The 12,906-nt window shown below is 35.9% G+C and overlaps 1 protein-coding gene across 8 annotated transcripts in view; it reads right to left on the bottom strand.

Annotated features, from left to right (window-relative positions):
• Positions 1-12,906, bottom strand: part of PBX3 (PBX homeobox 3) — a 230,318-nt gene that overhangs the window by 69,436 nt on the left and 147,976 nt on the right. Inside the window, exon 1 of one of the 8 annotated variants that reach the window (XM_089913755.1) lies at positions 1-9,810. This exon is cut by the window's left edge and continues 3,942 nt beyond it. The exons of the other annotated variants lie outside the window; for them this stretch is intronic. The gene's annotated coding sequence lies outside the window, so the exon portion shown is untranslated. Of the gene's footprint in view, positions 9,811-12,906 lie in introns of those variants that run through there. 8 annotated transcript variants of the gene reach the window in all.

The raw sequence follows: 12,906 nt of genomic DNA, 5'->3' as shown, positions 1-12,906 counted from the left end.
ACTGTCAGCTACAGAAAAAGAGAACAAGGCTAGGGCAAGATATGAAGTATGCCGTGCTTGCATGAGACAGTGAAAAAAAAAAAACAGGCCATGTTTCTCACGCATATTAGCACAAAGGGTTACCTGTGCTCTGTTCTTAAAGGAAATTATTACAAGTGGGGGAAAAAAGGAAACGGCCATTTTCTTTTTATCTAAAGGGATAGATGTTCACACAAAATGCTCTGCTGAGGAGATTCTTAGGACTGGTAAATATGACAGCTAAATTTGAAAGCTATATAAAAGAAAAGCAATGAGTTTCAGAACCTAAGTGGAGGAAAAGAATTATAATAACACTGGCTTTAATACCTACAGGTCTTTATGACTAGCTATTCTGTGTGGTTACCAGTGATCTAATGATCTAATGTGCCAATGATTTTTTCAGATTTACCACATGCCTGGGTCTCCTCACTAGAAAATGCTAAAGGTTCACATTTGGACTTGCGTAGAAACCAATTAGCCCTCTTCTACTATGTGCATTTCCAAGACTTTTCAGTATTTGTTACACAAACTCTTACTGCAATCCTTCCTTTTCCCACAATCCCACATTCTGTTCCCTTGCCTTTTTTCCCTAAAGAATGAGATGGCCATGGCATTTTCATTTCCTGTCTTGTCAGTTAAGATCACTGCCACGCTGTGAATGGGGTAACATTACACTGTGGCGCCTGCTCCCTCTAACACGGAGGGCGTCGTGTGTGCCGCTCCACACAGCTGCTTCCTCCCCGACTCTATTTTCTGGAAGACCGAATCCTCCAGACTTTGATAAGTTCCTCCCACACCCAGTTCACAATCAAAATGTTCCTGCCGAAAAGCAAATGTTTTCCGACCTTTTGTTGCTTATGTAGGTACCTTTAACTTATTTTACAGTTGTTAATGTGATAATCCAAAACGCTATTATTAGTACTTGGGTATCATTCTAATGCTCAGGCTAAAAATTCTCTATATTCAAATTTCAATACGTATTAAGCATATACTACATACCAATACTACATACTATGAACCAAACTTCAAAAAGGGTAAGTGACTTGCTCAAGATCACATGGCTAGTAAATGTGAAAACAATGATTCCAATACAGGATTATCCTCCTCTAAGTCCAGGGTCCCAGTCTACCTCAAATATCTAGAGAGATAAGTTATACTACTGGATTTTAAATTCACTTTGCAAATACAATACAAATGAGCTGCACTGCTGGAGAATATACTAAACTGGAGAATATGGAGTCGGAATAGCCTGGATTCAAATTCTAATTCTATTGCTTGTTAGCTATGATATTGTAGGCGAGTCCTCCTCATTCCCTATAAATAGAGACACCACCAACTCAAACAATCATTGTGAAGTTTAAATGCTATAAAATATGTAAAATGCCTAAAATAGTACCTGGCATATAATCATTACTTTAGACAACAATAGTGGTATTCACTTTAAATCACAGACTGAAATCTGTTTTATTAAAATGCTGCATTCCCCAAAGTCAAAGAACTAGTTGCAGAATTCTTTAGTATCATCTGTGAAAATGAAACATTACCAAGAGCATGCCATGAATATAAAAAAAATATGGAAGCTTTGCAATCTTAAATGTAATCTGAAACAAATCTGTCCTACAATTAAAACTTTTACCTTCTTTTGTTTTTGTTTTTTGGCCATACCACATGGCATGTGGGATCTTAGCTCCCCAACCAGGGATCAAACCCACACCCCCTGCATTGGAAGCGTGGGGTCTTAACCACTGGACCACCAGGGAAGTCCCAACTTTTATCTGATTTCTGATAACGTTCAATACATGGTCAAATCTGATTGGGTTGGTTTCTTTTTTATTTTAAATCTTCCATTTTATATACTAAAATTTCTTTGCCATAGATTGTGCCGCCAATTACTGCAACATATTTTAATGATATGTAGTATTATTTTTTTGCTTTCTCAATGTTTATGACCTAAGTATCTGTTTTCTTCTTTTGCTCTTTTATGTTACTTTTACTCTCATATCACTTCCAGCAGTAGAATAGCACTTTGATATATACTGATGATGAAACACTCACGATAGCTGCTCATTACTAGTGGTCTCTGACCACATGCTTCAAATAAGCTCAGAAATCTAGAGGATGGCCATGTGCAGAAGACCACATGGAAAGTAAATGGTGTTTATTTGTTCTGAAATAAGGACTCTCTTCTTCCTGCAAATGTACTCATTACCATGTTGTAACTGGCTACACAGTGTTTTGTTAAAATTAGACCAAAGTTAGGCATGTTCTCAATTAGTATTTTGGAAATCTTTAGTCAAATATTTCAGAGATTAAATACGTGGTATTTTAAAAAACAATACATATAATCCACATATGATACAAAAATTTGGGTCAGAAACTACCACGGTGGAGAAAAATGTGTACCATTTCAGAAAAATGGTCCTTTTTTCATTCATAATTTTTTTTCAAATGAAAATAATAGACCCCTGTTGAATTTAAAAAATACATACAATACTTAGTCGTGTACTTTAAGGTGATCAGTAAACGTCATTCATATATACCTCATGGCAGTAAGAACCCTGCCTCTATCAGATAATTAATCTCATGCTTATCTTTGTATTCATTTCCTTTGCCTCTGCCGCAGCCATCTTCTTTCCCTTTTCTCTAAAATGTTCAAAAGTGAGTATATAAATTACAGTCAGTTGACTTCATTATGAATAGCAAATATCCACTGGGTTCCCTTTTTCCTTCTGCAGAAAGGAACGTCCACTTTATTGTTTTTGTAATACCAAATTATCCTGATGCACAGGCATTGCTCAAAATAGCATACTAGTAAATACAGCATGGAGGTCACTGACATCCTCAGTACATTCCAATGTAACAGCACAGCATAAAGTTTTATTTGTATTATTATAAAGGACACAGACTCAGTTTTATTGAAAGGGCTTCGTGAAGCATGGCATGATTATAGGAAACATGAACTTTACTACACTTTCCACATGATTTTACTTTTAAGTGTGCTTGCTCTTTAATATGAATACAGCATCTAACTAATGACTGAAGAAGGCTTCTATATTTTCACTCAATAGTCATCTGATTGCATCTCTCTTAAGGAGTTTACATTTTGCTATAAATACTATAGATGTTTCAGTCAACGGTGGACTTTGAAAAGGATATTTGTGCTTCTCATGGTCGTATCACATCCATCACTCTATTCCATTAAAAATCATGGAAGTGTCTGAAAAGCACGACCACCCACATGGCATACAGAGGACAATGGCAGAGAAGCTTGAAAGCATTTTCCAAGCAGCAAATCACACAAACAAGACCTCTATGTTAATAATGCATTCATTTACTTATAAATAATCAAAAAGGAATATTCTTAAATACAAATTACAAAAAGGTGGCTGGCTTGGCTAATAAAACAAAACATTATAGTGCAAATTTATTGATAATTTTCTCACAAACCATCTATTTCCTAGTGACCTATAAATAAAAGCTTAGCTAAAAAAAAAAAACCTATCTGTATATCAACTCTTTAAGCAAACAACCTATAGCAAAGATATCCAGACATTTTTCATAAACACTTGACTTCCCAGAGCATATTCTAGATTTTGATACTACAGAGATTTAATCCCCCTCTAATAAGAAATTAATGTGTCACATTCACTATAAAGACATCAAAATCAAGGTGGACTGAAAATTACAGCAATTAAATGTAGCATTGCTCATTAGAACAATTAAAAACATTTCCCCTCCAGAGATTAAAATTGTTTTTTTCCAGTTTAGGGGTATTGGGGGCAGAAAGAGTGAGATGGGGCATACGCAAATGGGCATATAAACAATTAATTAGGAAAGCCAATTTAAGGAGAATGAACATTAGGATCCATTGGAAAAGCACCATATCATAATTACAATCAGTTTTTACCCCCAGTTGCTTAGGGGGCAATGTGTAAATGTACATTTTCCCCCACTGCCTACTTATGAAAAACAAAGTTCATTATTCAACCCACTTTTCTGAAGAGGAAATACATATGCATTAATATAAATATGATTGTGGATTTTTATTAACAGTATACCGATTTCAAAATTGGTAAAAGAAACCTGATTTTGAACTGGGTGTTTTAGGTGGTAAACCATGGAAATGTCAACTTTGATTTGAGCTAACAAAAAGGAATTTAGAGGATGGATAAGCGCCAGGACCTTTGAATTAAATGAAAGACCAGAACACTCCACAGAATGTCTGCAATAACAGTCTCTACAGAAAATTATGAGGAACTACATAAATCCACCCTCTTCCTCTTCACACAGGCTCATTAAAGCTGTACTGACTCTCTGGGCAGCTATAATTCTGCTGACTGATACCCTGGAATCACCCTGTCAATACCCAGTGGTGTGCTGCCTCTCCAACTATCTCTGCCCCTAATATTCCTCTCTTTGATGGGATTTGCTGACCTTTAATCTGATGCTAGTTTACTCTCATCACTGAAGTGTAAGTCGGAGAGCAATAAAACGGCAACCTCACTGATTCAAAAGGGAGAGCTAAAGCCTGCTAACTGTGAATCTAACCTTTCGTAATGGCTCGCTCTTAAAGGAGGAAGCATGAAGTGGAAGGCAGCTAAAACAAACAATGTGTAATGCTGAGCACAAGATTTATTAGAATCCCCTTTGCATGGGTATTACAAGAGGACATCAGGGCTGTAAACAAGAGAGACACAAATATTTGCAAGGGAGACCAAAGTCCTGGTCAGAATACCCTTCTATGCCAATACAAATCTCAACAAGAGCTGTGCTATAGGAAATCAAACAAGATTAGATGAACGAAAAAACCTGGGATGACTCCAGGTGGATGTACACAACACTGGAGTAATAAAATCATCATTAAAAATAAGATGTTTCTCTGTGATAGGGTACGAGACTATAATGACTGAAAACCAAAAACTCACATTCATAATGGGTCCCGGGGAATTCAGAGAGCTTGTGGCAATTAAATGCTTCCAAATAATTTTCAGTAGAATATTAAAGGTAGGTTAATAAGACCTCACATTTATTGAGTGTTTCCTATGTGCCAGAGCTGGCTCAAAGTGCTCTACTTGTATTAACTCATTTAATCATCTTAACAACCCTAAGAAGTAAGTACTATTATTATGCCCACTTTTATTATCATGAAACTGAGGCCATGCTCACAGTCACACAGCTAGACAGTGAAAGGGCCAGAATTTGACCCTGGACAGTCTAGCTTTACAGCCTGAACTCTTCACCACCTTTTGTACATATTATATTAACAGAACTTAAAAGATAGAGTAACTGCCTAAAAGGAACATTCATCTTTATTTTATTTTATTTATTTATTTATTTTTTTTGCGGTACGCGGGCCTCTCACTGCCGTGGCCTCTCCCGCTGCGGAGCACAGGCTCCGGATGCACAGGCCCAGCGGCCACGGCCCACGGGCCCAGCTGCTCCGCGGCACGCGGGATCCCCCCAGACCGGGGCACGAACCCGCGTCCCCTGAATCGGCAGGCGGACCCCCAACCACTGCGCCACCAGGGAAGCCCTATTTTTGTATTTTTAAGAGTTGGCTCTGGGTCATTTAAAAAACATCCTCACTACAAGACTCTTAGTTCATTTGTCGGTTATTCTTTACAAATGTGGTTTGTTTAATATGAGACAAATGATTTTGGAGGGATAAAAATAAATAATATTTTATGAATAACGTAAATTTTATTATATTTCTACAATTTTATTATATTTCTCCAAATTAGTCTCTTAAAGATTATCATCAGGTATATTTTCCAAAAATGTTGACAAATAAGAAGTGAGCAACAATTAATTTAAAAGTTGAAGTAATGAAATTTGAATATTTGACATTTTCAAGCAGTATTTATGCAAAAACCAAATGTATTATTCCATGTTTTCAGATAGCAGCAAATTCTAGGCCCTTTTAAATAGAAAAAGAAAGTGGCATTCAGTTTTTTATGACTGATCTCCTGAGGTTTCAACTATTTGGCCAACAAGCTTGAAGGGCCATAGACTGAATCACAAGTACATATATCAATAGATTAGTTTAATATTAACTAGTGGTGGTAATCGAACAAGGCCCCCTTTTACCTGCTTGCACAAAGACTGAGTGTCTTCCATTATAAATTAATCTGGTAAACAAAAAAAGAAGGATCTTTCAGGGTACAAAACACATGAATCTATATAAAATATACACTAGATGCCAGAGAGTAAACAAAGCGGAAGTTATTGCATAAAAAAATCTCTTCCAATCCTCTTGGGGAAAACAGAGTCTGACAGTATTAGGTTCTAACAGGTGCAGATAGCAGAAGAATTACTTATTCATTCTACCAGAAAGAAAAAGGATAATAAAAAGCATAATTTAATTTATAATTTATGTTTACAAGTGTTATTTTTAAGAGTTACAGTCTGCGTCGCAGATTACTTGGTCTGGTTCAAGTTGACATGTTGCATCATAGAACAAGCCTGAAGGTTCTTCACAACATGTACAGTAATTAACACGTCATTAACACATTAACTAATACACATTCAACATCATCAATGTTAATAGCATAATAATTAACTTATTGTACATAGCACGTAGCACCCCCTAGCACTTTTCAAAATAAATTTGGAAATGCATAATTTCAAATATTTTAAAAGGTAGCTATTCATATTGAAGTATGTTTCATCAATAAACATTTTTATAGTTGTATATGTGTGTTATATATGTATTTTGAAAATGAGGCATATTTAGTGATACTAGAAATTAAGTCTCTGATTCAAGCTGTACTGGTACAAAAATACAAAGAACAAAGACAAGCCTTACTCTGTGAAAGAACTAGTAACACATTAAAAATTTAATACTTGGCAGGTCAAATCTGGATACTCTCTGCTGAAGACAACCAATATTAATGAATCAGACTACAGAGTCATTGTCTGGGATCCCAAAGGAAACAAAAATGTGAATACAACAAATTCTTCTTAGAAGAGAAAATCCTGCAAAACTACTGAACAGAACATCATTGGTCAATGCTCTGATCATAAATATGTTAAACTTTATATGATATTTTTGAATATGCATGCAAGCTAGATCCAGTTTTAACTAAAATTTTACTCTGATTTTATTTTTCAGTTTAGGTCTTCGTAGTGAACATCTTTGCATAATCATTTGCCTCACCATTAACCTCTCTCCATATAAGAAATAATAATTTATTTTAAAAAATACAAGTTCTGTTTTATTTCCAAAATAGATCTAAAACATAGAAATAAAGCAGCTTCTTCAAGAAATGGAAGATTTGGGTTTCTCTAACAATGAAGGTGACACAATTAAAAGAAGGGCAAAGGAAAGACAACATCAGATGTCATGGACCAAACAAGGATCCTGTCAGATCAGGTAGCCACTTTTCACAGTTGATCTGGAGAACTCTGAGTAGTAAATTGGTAACAAGAAAAGAGTGCGAAAGGATGAGATAAACAAAATAAACACATTATAGACAGTCTACCAGGTGAACTCGAGTTAATTACTGCCCGGTTATTATTTATAAAATTTTGAAACTGTTATTGGAAGTAAGACCCTCTGGAAAACATAACTAGCTGGTTAATTGGCTCAACTAACTATTGGTACATAGGCGCCCCATTATGTACCAGATATATAGTCTTTTCCTTTATACTCTTTCATTCATTCATGCTTTCATTCTACAAACTTCTACTAACTACCCATTATATGCACAGCACTGTGCTAAAACTCATATACAGCTTGTTCAGTAGAAATTATTGATCACAACTAAGTAACTTCAGATTCCATTAAGAAACAGCTATTTCAGAAATGCAGTTTTGAAGTACAATTGCTAAATTTTAAATCAATTAACATATGTTATCTACTAAATTTAGTTGTACAAAATATCTATATTCATTTAGTTTTCATATGCAGTCGAGAAGCTCAGATAAAATTAAATGGCAGGTAATGAATTTATAAATACCCTCTAAGTAAAAGCATTTATTTAAGAACATGAAATTTATCACTATCTTTTTCTTTATTTAAGTCAGTTTTGTTACCAGCTACCTTTGAGCTCCCTGGCATTGGTGGTAGCAGGTAAACAGCACATCAATTTGAGATCAGAGAACTAGTGAAAATATTAACAACCAAAAAAGGTGTTAAATTAAATTTTCTCCTAGCTTTAAAATTCTACAATTCTATAAAAATGACAAAAAAAACTAACAAAAATACATAAGTTTTAAAAAATATTTTAAGCTGCCTTTTAGAAAAAATTTAAGGACTCTCACCTGGTATCTAATAATAGCTCTCTTAATATTTGGTTAGAGAAAGAATAAATTATAATTTAATCCTTGAACAACAAAGTATCTCCCTATTTAGTTCTTGGTCTATGGTAAGAACCTGACAAAACACTCCACTTTTAAGCATTTAGTTTTCTAGGAATTACATTTCTAAAAGATCAGTTATCTGATAAAATACATTCCATATTCTGCATATTGCTTAGGAGCTGTGTCTCTTTTTAAAAAGTATCAAGTCATACTTGGGGGACTAGTATTATGATATTAAAATATATCATTTTATATATATATATATGTATACACACACACACACACACACACACACACACACACTTGAGTGTACATAACTAGAATAAGACATTTGTTTTTACTACATCTCTATCTGGTTTGTTTGGGTATAAAGCTACCTGCATATAAAGGCTACACTGTGGGTGAGCTGAACCTTCGTCAGTTTATCCTGGGGTCTTCTGCACTACATACAATTATGCTGGGGTCACCTGGGTTATATAGGAAGCCTGAAGTTTTAAACTGTCATTAGAATATTGTGGCTTGATTTTAACAATACAACAGTGCTTCTAATGATCTTAAAGGTAATTCACTATTCAGACCCCAAGCAAAAGATGCAAATGTACCACTGAAAGCTCCTTATTAAATACCCACAGGCTACATCTCTGTACAATAAGTGGTCCACGTCTTTTTAGAACATACTAATTAGATGAACAGAGAATCAGAAAAATGCAAAACCAGGTCATGCAGCAAAAATGGTGAAGTGTTAAAAAAAAGGGGGGGGTGAGAAAAACAGCAAATAACTCCATCCCACCATTATTAAAAAATTATCTACAATAAGGAGGCAAAATAAATCATGTCAGGTCACTATCTGACTCACCCATATTAGGGTGGATATTACTATTAAAGTTAAGTTTTAAGTTTATTGTCAGGGATATGCTTAACTGATGATACAATACTATGAATAATACATCAAGCAAAAGCCCAATCTAAAATTAAATTTGCCTTGGGTTATCTCCCATTACTAGAAGCATTCAGAATTATTCTGGTTTATAAATGAAAGCTAATATCAAGAAAATACTTTTGGGGGCTTTACTCTTTAACAGTTACATACACAGAGGTGCCAAACCAATACCACCACCGTTTTACAGAAGACAATGCCCTCAATTACTTCTAGACAAGCACATATATAGATATATTTAATAGAAAAATATTACATTTGTCATTTAAAGTATATCAAAAAATCAAATAATTTATTTTCATATGAAGTGTTTGGGCACATTACCTTTTTTAAAGTCTCCTTGTTCTAATCCTAACTTTGTAGAAACTGCGAAGTGGAGAGTCTAGTACTACATTCTGGCAGTGAGGCACTGAGATGGTCACCAGGTGACCAAAAAGCTGTAAGACACTGCCAATGGTATTTTGAAGCTCTGTGATTTGTGCTCTGCTCCCCTCTCTTCATGTACACTGGCAATATCACACACACACACAGACTGCTCGCCATTCCACCCCCCACCCCACCCCCACCCCCGCCAGCTCTCCCTCTCTCTCTCTAAAGACTGTGATATAGGGCTTCCCTGGTGGTGCAGTGGTTGAGAGTCCGCCTGCCGATGCATGGGACACGGGTTCGTGCCGCGGTCCGGGAAGATCCCACATGCCGTGGAGCGGCTGGGCCCGTGAGCCATGGCCGCTGAGCCTGCGCGTCCGGAGCCTGTGCTCCGCAACGGGAGAGGCCACAACAGCGAGAGGCCTGCGTACCGCAAAAAAAAAAAAAAAGACTGTGATATACACAATAAGGGAAAAAATAAACTAGGCATATGATATAAAGGGTTGTCATCGCATACGTTTTTTGGAAAACAATTTAGCTTCTTTAGAGGTACTTATTGAAACCAGCACTTTAGCAACATACCTTTCCATACCACAGAAGTTTCTTTTATTAAATAACTTACTGGAGAAAAATACCCCCTTGATGTCAAACTGGGGTGGGGTTTTTTTGTTTGTTTTTGGTACCAAATCAGTCCTGAATTCAGCCATTTCTATTTTAGTACTTGTGTATTATTTTAAAAGACCGTTTTACATGAATTTGGGCATTTACTTTAAACAATAAAATTGTACTCATATACTTTAAACAACTTTAACATTCAATATAAAATAACTATGATACAAATAATCTTAGACACCCAGAAGAAGTACTAAATCAATCCACTACAACTCACATTTATGAAGCTTGAGCACTAGACTAGAAGCCCAAGGATGTGGATCCTCATCTTGTATGTGCTATACTATTTGGTTGTTGGCCTTGGGCAAGTTGCCTCCCTATCTATGAAATGAGAGGAGTCAGCTAAACGTTCTATAGATTCCCTTCCCTCAACAGGTTCAGCATTTAGTTAGGGCTCTCTGATAGTATGATTATAGACTATAACAAGTGGTCCAAAGATTCTGAAATGAGCCCTAAAATTCAAAAGGCCGTTGAACTCATTTTATTTCCTCTGTAAAGCAAATTTGAATCATTATTACACTAAATTCTCTGAAATTTAACTTGCATCACATTCTAAAGGAGATTATAAAAGTTCCTGGGAGAAAATCTTGTTCTTCTCTCAGAATCAGGCTATGCTAAAGAAATGGAAGTAGAGGCAGGGAATGGGTAGTGGGAGGGTGTCCATACTGTTGAGGGTGTCCATACTGGGAGGCTGTCCGTATTGGTGAGAACGGTAGCTCCCAACTGATAAATTTTATTCTAAAAATGCAAAACACTGCCTCAGGACCTCAAATCTCTTTCCTAGCCAAGAGACTACCAGTCCACAGAACTATAGTGCAAGAAGGAACCTCAGCATCTATTCCTTCACACAGTTGACTTGAGGCTCAAGTTACAATTCTTACATAAAAACCACTGTATTTAAAAAGCTGTACTCATTAAAGTAGGGTGCATTTCTGTAGTGCATTGGGTAGTTCTTCATAAAAGGAATGCTGTCGGTAAGTGAATGATAATTTAAATAAGTCACATTAATATTTTAATTATTGTAACAATGATTAAATAAAATACATATATTTTCAATTTTATTTAAAACAGCCAATCTTGAATTAGGGCTTGTTAAAGCCAACTAGTGGTAAATATATAATCACGTAGTTTAAGGTCTTTACAGGATGCTATGCAAATGATAATTCTGCCCATGTCCAATACAGAATAAATACGTACTTGTACGGAAAGCTCCCATAAACTTTTTTTTTTGCGGCACGCGGGCCTCTCACTGCTGTGGCCTCTCCCGCCGCGGAGCACAGGCTCCGGACGCGCAGGCTCAGCAGCCACTGCCCACAGGCCCAGCCGCTCCGCGGCACGCGTGATACTCCCGGGCCGGGGCACGAACCCGCGTCCCCTGCATTGGCAGGCGGACTCTCAACCACTGCACCACCAGGGAAGCCCCTCCCATAAACTTTGATGCTGTTTCTTACTTCCATCCAGTACTTTTAAATCAGATACCTCAAATAGCAGTTTTCCCTACATAAACTAGAAGTACAGTAAATCTCAGTATGTGGTCTTTAGACATGTGAATACATTTTGCTGGTATATATGGCATTTCAGAACGGTTTAGGCCTCTAACTAATTTGCTGAAGATGATTCAAATATTTTAAACCAAAATTGTAAGTAACATTTGCCAGAAAGCAGTAACAGTGATAATTCTGAAAATCTAGAAAGGACTTCATCAATTCATACTTGGATCACTTACCATTCCAAAACGTACTCTATTTTTTCTGGTACTCTCCATAAAGTCTTGAGTTTGATTGGATGATATAATAAGCAAAATAACTTATGAATGTTTTTTGCCCTCAAGAAGCTATGCTAAATGAATTAGTCCTCCACGAATTAATGAATTCATATTTTAAGATGCATTTGCAAAATGTTCTATCATTCCAATAATAATTTGCAACCTAGTTAAGAAATGTTAGCCTACCAGGGGCGAAAAAGTCTAACGGGGAATGAATGTCATGTTTGCACAGGAAAAAAGGACATATGAATATAAAGCCCATAGGTACTGGTTTTGACGGGACACTGCATTTAAGTGATTTTATGCATATTATTTCAAATATTCAATAGCATTTAGATGTACATTTAACTACTGAAACCTTTTAAACAATTATTAAATTTTAAAAATCACATTAAATTACAATGTAATCTCTTGAAATCAATTATAAATGAACAGGAAAGGAAACAGTTAATATACTAATTACAGTAATTAAGAGTTGCCAATTTAATTATAGCTGAGGATATGAATTCTTTAACATTTGTTAGAGTGTAAAAAACAAACCTTTAATGCAGAGACTTTGTTCACAAACATCTAATGGAGACCTCCTCTACCTCACTCTGTGCTTCTCTGCTGACACAACAGCAACGGGTTTAGATTGAAGAACTTGTCAGCAATCAGGCAGGAGGAAGCTAATTAGCTTGCAGGTTAATGAGTGTGATGGCTCTTGACAGCATTTTGCTACAGCCTCTTCAGTATTTAAACAATAAATGATTACTTATATACAATTGAGACATTCTAATCATAATAGCCAAGCCCACATTTGCTTTTCTAAGTATAAAATCAATTCCTTTGTTTCTAAATCAAAAAC

The sequence above is a fragment of the Delphinapterus leucas genome, chromosome 6 (assembly GCF_059928025.1).
Source record: "Delphinapterus leucas isolate spDelLeu-1000000601 "Yukka" chromosome 6, BTC_Dleu_Yukka2, whole genome shotgun sequence".
In the NCBI taxonomy this organism is placed as follows: Eukaryota; Metazoa; Chordata; class Mammalia; order Artiodactyla; family Monodontidae; genus Delphinapterus; species Delphinapterus leucas.
This window is presented reverse-complemented; position numbering and strand designations above follow the sequence as displayed.